Raw genomic sequence first — 12292 nt, 5'->3', positions numbered from 1 at the left:
AAAATATAGTCCCTAAATTTTGTTTTAAATCATTTAAGAAAGACCCATAATTCATTAAACAACATTATAAAATCACAAGTCGTTTATCTCAAACATCATATCAAAATACTGCATCAAAACTATGTGTCAAATATCATAGTCTAAAACAACCCAGGCTGAAAACTGTGGTGTGTGCCATGCAGTCATCTCGAGCTCTTCCTCTTGCTACCGGAAGTACCTGAAACCAAAACTGAAAACTGTAAGCACGAATCTTAGTGAGTCTCCCCAAACTACCACAGACCATACAAATAATCACATAACAGCACACATTGGGCCTTACCCACTACATCGGGCCCCGCCCGACATTAGACCGAAGTCCGGCATTGGGCCCCGCCCGACATCAGTCCGAAGTCCAGTATACATATAACATAGCAAAAAGCATATAACACATAAACATATAGCATATAAACATATAAACCTTCCTCGGGCTAGCCCCGACATCGGACCAAAGTCCGGAACACATAACACATAACATATAAGCTAAACATTCCTCGGGCTTGCCCCGACATCAGACTGAAGTGCAGAACACATAAACAAACACATGCAAGAATCCCGAAGACATTAATCATACAAAAATTCCTCATGCTTGCCCCAACATCGGACCAAAGTCTGGAAACATATAATCTACATCGGGCTAACCCCAGTATCGGACCTTAGTCCGACATATGCTAACATAAATAAAGGGGCCGACATTGGTGCCTTCGACCTGTTCCTACTGGAGGAAAACTCACCTCTCAAGCTGGCTGCTGAAATCTCCAATGAGGAATCTCTGATGGCTGCTCCACCGACTCCCCTGCTATAAATTCACAAGGAACACTTAGTCAAAAACAGAAAATCCTTCTAAGGGTAAAATCACCATTTTACCCCTGGTCAAAGTCAAGTCTCTGGTCGAAGTCAAAGTCAAGGTCATCTTCCAGTTGACCCAATTCGTCGAGTTCCCTCCTTACTCGTCGAGTTCCTATGTTATTCAGACTCGTGATAAACTGAGTCAACTCGTCGAGTCTCTTCACAGACTCGTCGAGTTCCACCTGGTACGGAATCGAGACAAATCGACTCAACTCGTTGAGTTCCCTTGTCTGTTTGGTTTATCTTGATGGATTAAGCCCCTACACCTCAGATCCAAGCTTCATACTTCACATAAACCCCGAAAATGTCCTTTTAAGGGTAAAGTTTCCAACTTTACCCATTAAAACCTCTTCATAATGGGTTTAGCTCAAACCCTAACTCCTTGGGACCTAAAACTTGCTCCTTAAGCCATCCATATGCCAAACTAAAACTTCTAACCCTAGATCTAAACCCCTAACACTACTTGGACACGTAAAGCTCCCATCTTTCTCTTCATGCATGGCCTTTTTGGGCTAAAAAAAACTAAAATTGACACTCTATGGCTTGCATAGGGATCTAATGGCATAATGTTTGCACCTTTATTGTTGGATTAGGTGTCTAAGCCCATAACTATTTTGGTATGTACTTAACTCGATTATGAGCATGGTCCTTTTGGGTTGCCTTCACCATAGCAACTGATAGGATGAATTAAAGAGAAAGAGGATTAATTATGATTTATTAATATATTATAAGAATAATATATTAAAGGAGAAATCATATTGTTTAATTAATATTAGTCAAGAATTAATTAAGAATTAGTTTTGTGACTAAAAGAGATTAGTTAAATAAAGGGGACCGATATTGCAATTATATGATAGTTGCAATTAGGCTATGGATTCCGAATGGAAAGGGGATTAGACAAAATCTATGAGAAGCCCATATGATTTTCGTCCAAGGGCTTTCTAGAGGGACTCTATAGGTTGCTAAGGCCTAAGATGAGAATTAGGGTTTCACCTGAAACCCTAGCATCCCTCACAAGTATATAAAGACCGTTAAGGCTCCCAAAAACATGGCTAACACTTCTAAGAGAACCCTAGACGTTTTTGGCGCCTCCTCCTCCCTCTCCAAGGTCATCTTGTTGCTCATGGTGTTTGTGACTCCATTAGAGGTGCAACATTTGAGGCACTAAGCTTTCAAGGGTCAAGATCAAGAAGATTTGAGATTGTTATTGCAACATAAAAATCAAGCTAAGATCTAAACCCTAATTCATATGTTAATTCGATTATTGTATGCTAGATCTAGGGTTTATGAGCTTTGGATGATTATTGCATGTTCATTAGACAAAATAGATCCAAAACTTTAGGGTTTGCATGTACACCACAGGATTGATGTTTTGCTCAAAACCCATCAGTGGTATCAGAGCTTAGGCTGTTTGTTTGATGTATTTGATGCCTAATTGTTCATTGCTTGCTTAAAAATCAAAATTTAGGGTTTATGACTGGCAGATTCGTCGAGTCCATGAATGGACTCGACGAGTAGGTCCTACTCAACAAGTTCCATTGGGGACTCGACGATTCCAACGGTCTATTGGCGGATTTTTCGATTTTCCTGCCAGATTTTGTTGAGGGTTGCTTGCAAAACTTGTTTTTATTGCCTAAAATCGATTTTTTAAATTTGGAATGGTTATCCTTATCAAAATTGATGGATTTGGTTAAATATGGATAATATAGGATTATTATTAGTCAAATATTTGACCTAGTAAGTTTGAAAAGTTTCAATTTACACCCTTAGGCTTTATAGGTTAAATTTGAACTTAAAAGTTTTAGTTTTTTAAATTTAAATAGTTAAACCCTAATATTTTGGAAAAGTTTCAAAATTTGTCCTCAAGTTTTGGAATTTAAAATTTTGATTAAAAGTTTAATTTTGAAATATTAAATTCTAAAACCCTAGTTTTTGAAAAGTTCAAATTATACCCTTATGGTTTTATTAAGTTAATTAAATGTATAACTAAAAGAGAGCTAATAAATCCATAATGATATGGTTTATATTTAATTAAATTAAAAGGTATAATTTATTAAATTAGACCACCTAGTATTTTAAAAGTGTAAAATACACCCTCATACTATATATAAAATTAAAAGTCTAATATTATATATGTATGAGTAAAAAGTCAATCTTACCGTTAGTAGGCCTCATTCACGAAGCTGGTCTCTAAGGGGTGTTTAAGGAAATTGGCTATAAAATGGCGATTGAATGGGTATCCACTCTTACCCACTGCACTTTTCACTAGTGGAGGGTCGTTAGCCAAATGGGTAGGATAGGACACAACCTTCCATTATAAGTATAATGAATATGAAGTAACTAAACACTTTTATAAATTCCCAAATCTTAGTTACTTTAGGAAAAATGTGGAGTTGGTGCTAATCCATTAAATTGCACATTGCACCTTGTTGGTCGTTAGTGGAGCGTGTGTCGTTAACCGGCACACTAATATGGGACCAATGAAGGATGGCAATAGGTAGCTTCATGTTTATCATAGATCAATGGAGCGTGTGTGGTTAACCGACACATTAATTACGTGATTTGTAACATCAAGAGTACCAAGCTAATTTGCATGATTATCCACACCTTGTTTGTGATCCTCGACATCCATTCACAAACTTGAAGGGTACAATCAAGATTTAAACATTCCATTGAAAAATTCAATGAATCTCAAAAGATCTAGGAGTTTCAATTCGTTTAAAACTTAAATTTCCTTTTCGTTTTTCATGGTGGAAATTGGTAAATTGTCATTTACCTACCTTCAAATATTCTGCAATTTGCATTACGGCATCCCTCTTCCAAATTGTAGAATATTGTGTTGGGTCCTAGCCTTAATATCTCATTTGGGTGTTTTATTAAAGACTCAATCAACTAACTTGAATTTTCTCCCGTTTTGTAGATGTCAAAGTGTAACAACTATGGTCTTCCTGAATCCGTTAGAAAAAGTTTTCCGCTTGAAGATGATATTCCATAATTGAATGGTGGAAATGGAAATCATTCTTCACTTCCTCCACCTCCTCGAATAATTCTCCTTAACCCACGTGTTCAAAGACTTGAAAAGTTCAAGGTCACTCAACCCCTATTAGGGAAAAGACATGAAAATGGAAAGTCGGTATGTGCTCATGTCTTGGATATGAAGTTGCATATTGATAGATTAGGAATATTAGGCGTCAATGTCTCAAGGAAGTTGGTTTTTGACTTGGTTCTTCACTCACTTCCCGAATCATATAGTGAGTTCATTAGAGAGTACTATGTGATGAACCATGATGTAACCCTCATTGATTTGACTTATTTGCTTATTGCTGCTGAATCAGCAATGATTTGGCGCACTGGTCGATCAAATTTATCTGATAAATCAATATCCCAACCTTCTATAGGCAATGGCAACATTGGAAATCCAGAAAAGTTTTCTCTACGCCAGAGAAAGGTTGAGTCTGAGATAGTCCCGTGTACCATTCTAGAAGAATCCATATGTTTCTACTGCCAAAAGAGGGGGGAATTGGTTACGAAGCTGCCCTAACTACCTGAAAGATCTAAGAGATGGGAGAGTCAAGATGTATGACTCTGCTTCAGGATCGAAGAAAAGAAAGGAAGCTTAAAGGAAGAAGTGAGTTGAGTCTGATTGTGAAGAAATGGATTTTGGTCGCATGATTCGATGATCGGATTTTTGAGTTGTTGCTTAGAGTTATGATAGATTGCTTAGGAATATGAGATAACATAGTTTTCATTTGTATTTGCATTGTAAGGACAAGTTTTCTGCACCTTTTATAAATAAAATAAATTTTGAGTTTTGTCTTTTTTATATCTCCTTGCAATGTTATTTGTGAAAATTAATGCTTGTGTGTTTCTGTTATAAGCAATATTAAGTGGATGAGATTCTTAGTTTTCTAAGTAAGGAAAGATTCCCATCGCCCAAGTTTCAATTGGACAAAAGCCTTGAGTCATATGATATGATTCATGTGATGTATGGAAATCTTCGTACTTAGAAAATTAAGATTAATTCCTTGTTCACATAAGTATGTGAGTCAAGTGAAAAAATTGAAGATCTGGTACACAATGGTGTGCACTGGTCAAGTCCACCACAAATAACGATAAGAGTATTCATCATAATTTACTAAAAGTCTAGTAAATATGGTTATGCTTACAAGATTAAGTATAATTCTGAATCATGGAAAAGGCTTCAATGAATGGCAGAACGAATAAGAAGAATCAAATAGGCAGAAAGATAAAAGTTTATCCAATCTAAAAGGATGGGAGAGTACTTTAGTATAATGTTTTATGACCATCTTATTGATTACGAAATGATATCACAATTGATCCTCTAAGGAAACCTTAGTGCACTAGTATGGCTAAGAAGAGGAATCGGAAATTGTTGAAATGGTTAAATTAAAAGGATGAGTCATACTTCATCCCAAAATCAAGTCTTACAGTCATACTCCGAGATTATGATGTGAGTGACATATCTTAATAAGTTTTAACACACTCATCAAATGTGAAGTAGAAAAAAAAATTGTTTTTCTTACTCTTGCACGTTTGAAATTGGTAAATTTTGATGTTTTGGATAAAAACAAAGACCAACTAATACCAATTATGTGTAGTGTTTGTCTTGATAAGAATCCGCACTAACTCTTGAATATTTGTTTGTCAAGAAATGTTTTTTGACAAGAGAATCTTATATGTCAAGAGGTCAGTGGGAGTCTAAATGATCTTGAAAAGTTTCAAGAACTAATCAAGAGTAAACCTATTATTAAACACTAGCACATGACTTGAGGTTTGTAACCTATTGTGTTGACATATTCTTGTTTCTATGCCATTCAAGTTTGGTCAACTATGCATGTGAGTTCTATGGGTTCTCAATTGATTGTGTAGAGGCAAGATACCCTGATCAATGGAAAGTACATTGATAGGTAAGGGTGAGCTGCTCAACAACTTGGAAGCAATGGTGGGAACAACAACTTGGAAGCAATGGCAAGAAATTAAGAATGAACAAGTTCTGTCCATAAGAATTTGGATTTGTCACAAACATTATCTTATGATTATGGTTATGAAAAATTCACATTGATAAGAGCACATACACCATAAAATCTAAGTGTCATAAGGTTTCTCTCCATTTCATGAAAATGATTGTGAGGAAACGCTTTCACTAAGAGAGATTTTAAGGAGATAGCGATTATGTAAATTTCATTCTCAAATTCAATTATGATTACGACACCCCTCTTCATAGTTCGAATTATGAGATTTGGAAATTAGTTTAAACATTTAAAACTTATTGCTATAAGTGTTGAAATTTTTTAGACACACATATAAGCTACCTAAGGAAAGGTGTATGAGTTTGAGAAGCTTAGATAAATGATTATCGAAGCATATCGTATTAGAAATATGAGCTTTGGAAGTTAATAAGTATTGTCTTCTAGAAGTCCAACTATTTTCTAGATATGTGTCAAAGCTAGTGGGAGCGTAAATGTTATGCCGGAATGGATATAGTCATCATGTTAGTGGGAGCATGACTATTATTTTAAGTGTTGCAAGTTAGCAACATTAATTAGAGAAAACGAAAGTTTCACTTTGCAAAGTTGCAGGGGTTGAAAAGTTGTTTTGCTATAATTATAGGAGAGAATATTATACTTCGTTTCAAAATCTAAAAGCTTGGATCGAGAAATTTTAATCAAATTTAGCGGAAGGACATATATGGATGTTATGTTGAAAAGATTCAACATAAAGGAATTCTATATATGGCCATATTATAGCAAGAAACTGGTAAAGTATCATGTTTTTCATTATGAATCGTGTCCCATACGCGTCATGTATATGATCGATTGCATATGCTGTAATTTTCGAACATTCTAAATTATCCATATGCCTAGGGCATTAAGAGGGAAAAAGGACTAGAATCGAATTTGACTAAAATAATTAAACAACTGTCAAGGACAATCTAAGGTTCGCCAAGGATGGTCACTTGTGGGCAGTTGGAAGTATAGTAATGAATGGACCATATTGACTTTATTATGAAATAGATAAGACTCTATTTAGAATGAGTTGTCATATGGAGAATATGGAAATGTTTCTATAATGGGAGTTGGATATTAAGAATCTATGTAGATTAAAAACTTTTATGCAAGAAGGATGTTCAAAGGAATGTACTTTGAATGTGAGACTTCATAGAGTACTTTGTATTTTCATTGGCAAAGTCTTGGTGACTTTGGTGCTATGGGATTACAAAAGGATCGTTGCATAAAATGTTAGAATCTAACATATTCTAGTAGTGGCGAGAATCTAGTATTCTTACACTAATGATAAGGATTAGGAGTTGTGAAATGAGCATCGTTGCACATGTGTTCGATTGATCTATTTCATGAAGTAAGGACCATAGGTAAACATAGTGTGCATGCTTGGAGCATGGGACAACTGTTGTTATAATTCAAGTAATATGTTGATTACCTGAAACATTATACAATGAATAATCAGTGATCAATATGGTGATTAAATAAAGGTGTCTTATTTATACACAAATGTTTGGGGCCATATAGGATTAAGTATTATTCTTGTGTTTCACTTTGCATGTTTTGACTTCCCGAATATAAGATTATTCAAACCATTCGCAGTCGATCGTACTTTGGAAGTAGGTATGAAAGAAGACTGTCATGAATCTGACTACAGATTGTCTAAAGCGTTTTAGACATAGTAAAAGTCTATTGCATTATTCATGATTGCTCCGGAAATAAGATTTGAGTATTAGATTAAACCCACACTCACTTTGATCGCTTCATGGATTTTATCACGAGTGATTAGTGAGACGATAATATATTATATTCTTGAAATGTAGACGTGTGAGTTATATTTTGCAAGTCGGTTGCACATTGATAATATGTAAATGCACCAGTAACTTGGTGTTATAAAACATATTGTTGTGTGTGATTTGTTGAGTAGGTACAAGTGAGTATTTGATTCAAATTTTATCCGTTACTTTTACCCAAAGTAGGATAAAAGTGATATCTATGGGCCCCTCGATGATTTAGTGATGACACCCTAAGCACTTGTCCAAGCCGGGACTAAGTTGATGTGTTCAATTATAGTATGTTGTCAGTCGTCATAAATCGGAAATCGGAAAACAACACATGAACAAAGAGTATGATTAAAATCCATGTCTTAGTTCATACGATATCTAGAATGGAGGAATATATGATCCCTTATCTAAAGGACGTGTTACTGATACGATCAGAGTTGACAAAGACATTTGGAATCTAGGATTGCTTATCAGGTTCTGAAGTCATATGCAAAATAGTTATTAGACTTATCTAAGTGGGAAACTGTTGGATGAGGTGTCTAAGCCCATAAATATTTTGGTATGTACTTAACCCGATTATGAGCATGGTCCTTTTGGTTTGCCTTCACCATAGCAACTGATAGAATAAATTAAAGAGAAAGAGGATTAATTATGATTTATTAATATATTATAATAATAATATATTAAAGGAGAAATCATATTGTTTATTTAATATTAGTCAAGAATTAATTAAGAATTAGTTTTGTGACTAAAAGAGATTATTTAAATAAAGGGGACTGATATTTCAATTATATGATAGTTGCAATTGAGCTATGGATTCCTAATGGAAATGGGATTGGACAAAATCTATGGGAAGCCCATATGATTTTCGTCCAAGGGCTTTCTAGAGAGACTCCATGGGTAGCTTAAGGCCTAAGCAGAGAATTAGGGTTTCACCTGAAACCCTAGCAGCCCTCACAAGTATATAAAGACCCCTAAGGCTCCCAAAAACGTGGCTAACACTTCTAAGAGAACCCTAGACGTTTTTGGTGCCTCCTCCTCCCTCTCCTAGGTCATATTGTTGCTCATGGTGTTTGTGACTCTATTAGAGGTGCAACATTTAAGTCACTAAGCTTTCAAGGGTCATGATCAAGAAGATTTGAGATTGTTATTGCAACATAACAATCAAGATAAGATCTAAACCCTAATTCATATGTTAATTCGATTATTGTATGCTAGATTTAGGGTTTATGAGCTTTGGATGATTATTGCATGTTCATTAGACAAACTAGATCCAAAACTTTAGGGTTTGCATGCACACCAAAGGATTGATGTTTTGCTCAAAACCCATGATTTATGCCATACCAGCCCTTCAAGGTCTTGGATCTAGAAGAATACCCACTTGGGTTGTCCATTCTCCAAAGGTCATCATTGTTGGCCCAAAACCCTTATAAAAGAAGAAGGAAGAGATCTAATGAACTAGTGGTCAAGATAGAGACTTGATTACTAGAAAATGTAGCCAATGAAGTGTAGTTTCTGGATCTACTCTCTTCCTCTTGAGCCTTCTAACTCCTTCTTCTTCTTCAAGCTTCAAGAACACACAGGATTACTTACAAATAGCTCACACACTCACAAAATGCTCTAGGGTTTCGTGGATTAGGGATTGGAACTTGGAGGCTGGAAATGAGGCCATAAGGTGGGCATTAAGTTGCTTAAATAGGGTGCAAAACCTCAAAATTAGGGTTTCATTCTAGCAGGCCTACTCGACAAGTTGAGGGCTCTCAACTCGTCGAGTAGGTGGCTTAAAATCCACGTCCAATCCCGCTTCTACTCGATGATGTTGGGGCTCCTAACTCGCCGATTAGCTCTAAAAAAATAAACAAAATACAATTAAATGCATACCAGGAACGAGGCATTGCAATTCTCCCCCAATTAACTCAAACTTCCTCCTTGAAGTCTGTTGCATCTGTAAACAACTCCGGATAATGCTCCCTCATCTCCTCCTTGGGCTCCCAAGTCCACACCGAACCCATGTGGTGCTGCCACTGCACCATCACCAGATCAACCCTTTTGTTCCTCATCTCCTTTGTCTTCTTATCGAGAATAGCTACTGGTCTCTCGGATTAATACAGGCTCTCATCAACCTGAATGTACACTAGAGGCACAGCCGTTGAGTCATCCTCTAAGCACTTCTCTAGCTGGGAAACATGGAAAGTGTTGTGGATCTGGTTGAGCTCTGCTGGAAGATCCAATCGGTATGCCACGTTGCCCACTTGGGCTATAACCCTAAAAGGGTCGATATATATGGGACCCAAATTACCCCGCTTCTGAAACCAGATGACACCTTTCCAAGGTGACACCTTCAGGAGGACCATGTCGCCCACCTAAAACTCCAAGTCTAAACGCCACTTGTCGGCGTAGCTCTTCTACTGACTCTGACCAGTGTGGAGCCTGCTCTGGACCAGCTGGATCCGCTCTGTAGTCTTGAGTACTACCTCAGTACTCCCCTTGACCCTCTGACCTACCTCACCCGAACATATTGGGGTCATACACTTCCTCTCATAGAGCATCTCGAAGGGAGGTCAGCCTATGCTAGCGTGGTAGCTGTTGTTATACAAAAATTCTGCTAAAGGAAGATATGTATCCCAACTGACACCGAAATCCAAAACACATGCACAAAGCATGTCCTCGAGAGTCTAAATTGTTCTCTCGCTCTGTCCATCCGTCTCGGGGTGGAAAGTGATGTCGAAGTGGAGACGAGTACCCATCTCATCGTGGAACCACTTCCAAAATCGGGAAGTGCTACGGACATCCCGATCTCATACCACTGAGACAGGAACTCCATGTTGTGCCACTACCTCTCGCACATAAATCTCAGCCAGGTTCTCGGCCGATATGCTCTCCTGTATCGGGATAAAATGAGCACTCTTGGTCAACCGATCCACGATGACCCATATCGAATCAACTTCACGTGCGGTCCTGGGAATCTTAGTAATGAAATCCATAGTAATGTCCTCCCACTTCCATACAGGAATATCTAACTGTTGTGTCTTGTTGTGAGGCCTCTGGTGCTCTGCCTTGACCTTCCTACAGGTCAGGCATCTCTCAACATACCAAGCTACATCCCGCTTCATACAAGGCCACCAGTAATCAGGACGAAGATGTCTATACATCTTCGTTGCCCCAAGATGGATGGAGAACTTGGACTTGTGGGCCTCATCCATTAGAATCTTCCACACTCCGCCCCAGTACGGTACCCAGACCCTCCCATGCAGGGTCAACAACCCACAACTGTCATAATCAAAGGAGGCCAGCTGGCCTATGATCCGTTCGCACTTCCATTGCTCCTCCTTCAGGCCCTCAACGTGTGCCTCTCGGATCTGCTCCAACAATGGAGTAATCACTTCCATCCTCAGACAGATGTCTCAAATCAGGGCTGCTACCGCCTTGCAGCTCAGGGCATCGGCCACCACGTTGGCCTTGTCCAGGTGGTAGAGGATCTCTCAATCGTATTCCTTCACCACATCTCACTATCGGCGCTACCTCATGTTTAGATTCGGCTGATCCATGAGGTACCTTAAACTCTTGTGGTCCGTGTAAATGGTACAACGGAGCCCCTAGAGGTAATGCCGCCAAATCTTGAGGGCGAACACCAGCTCCCAGCTATAAATAATGTGTCGGATAGTTAGCCTCAAGAGGCTTCTACTGCCTCGAAGCATAAACTATCACGTGACCCTGTTGCATCAAAACTGCACCCATACCTGTGATCGAAGTGTCACAGTAAACCACAAAGTCGTCAACTCCCTCTGGAAAATTCAGGATCGGTGCCTTGCATAACCGCTTTTTGAGAGTCTCAAAAACTGCCTGCTGCTCAGGATCCCAGTAAAAGGTCACCGACTTCTTGGTCTGTCGGGTGAAAGGAACTTCAATCATGGAGAAATCCTGAATAAATCTCTGGTAATAACCCGCTAGACCTAGGAAACTCTGAATCTCAGTTGGATACCATTGAATCTCCCACTGCATCATGGCCTGTATCTTGGCCATATCGACTCGAATACCTTTCTGGTTGCCAAGGTGCCCAAGAAATTGCACCTCGCGAAACCCGAACTCACACTTTGAGAACTTTGCAAGATGTCTCTCCCTCTTCAGCATCTCTAGCACCTCCCTCAGGTGCTCCTCATGTTGCTCCTGAGTCTTGGAATAGGCCTAGATATCATCAATGAAGACTATCACAGACCGATCAAGCATCGGTCTGCAAACACGGTTCATGAGGTCCATGAACGCGGCTGGAGCATTGGTGAGCCCAAACAGCATCACCACAAACTCATAGTGACCATATCGAGTCCTAAAAGTCGTCTTCTTCACATCCTCATCCCTGAATCGCATCTAGTGAAAACCTGACGGTAGATCAATCTTGGAGAATCAAGATGTGCCCTGAAGTTGGTCAAACAAATCATCGATCCTCGGAAGGGGATAAAAGTTCTTCACCGATACCTTACTCAGCTCCTGGTAGTCTATACACATGCAATGTGACCCATCCATCTTCTTCACAAATAGGATTGTGTATATATCATTTAAGCATTTTAATTCTTTGTATCTATGTGTAAGTTGAAAGTAACTATG

Source organism: Lactuca sativa, chromosome 3, assembly GCF_002870075.4.
Source record: "Lactuca sativa cultivar Salinas chromosome 3, Lsat_Salinas_v11, whole genome shotgun sequence".
NCBI lineage: Eukaryota > Viridiplantae > Streptophyta > Magnoliopsida > Asterales > Asteraceae > Lactuca > Lactuca sativa.
This window is presented reverse-complemented; position numbering follows the sequence as displayed.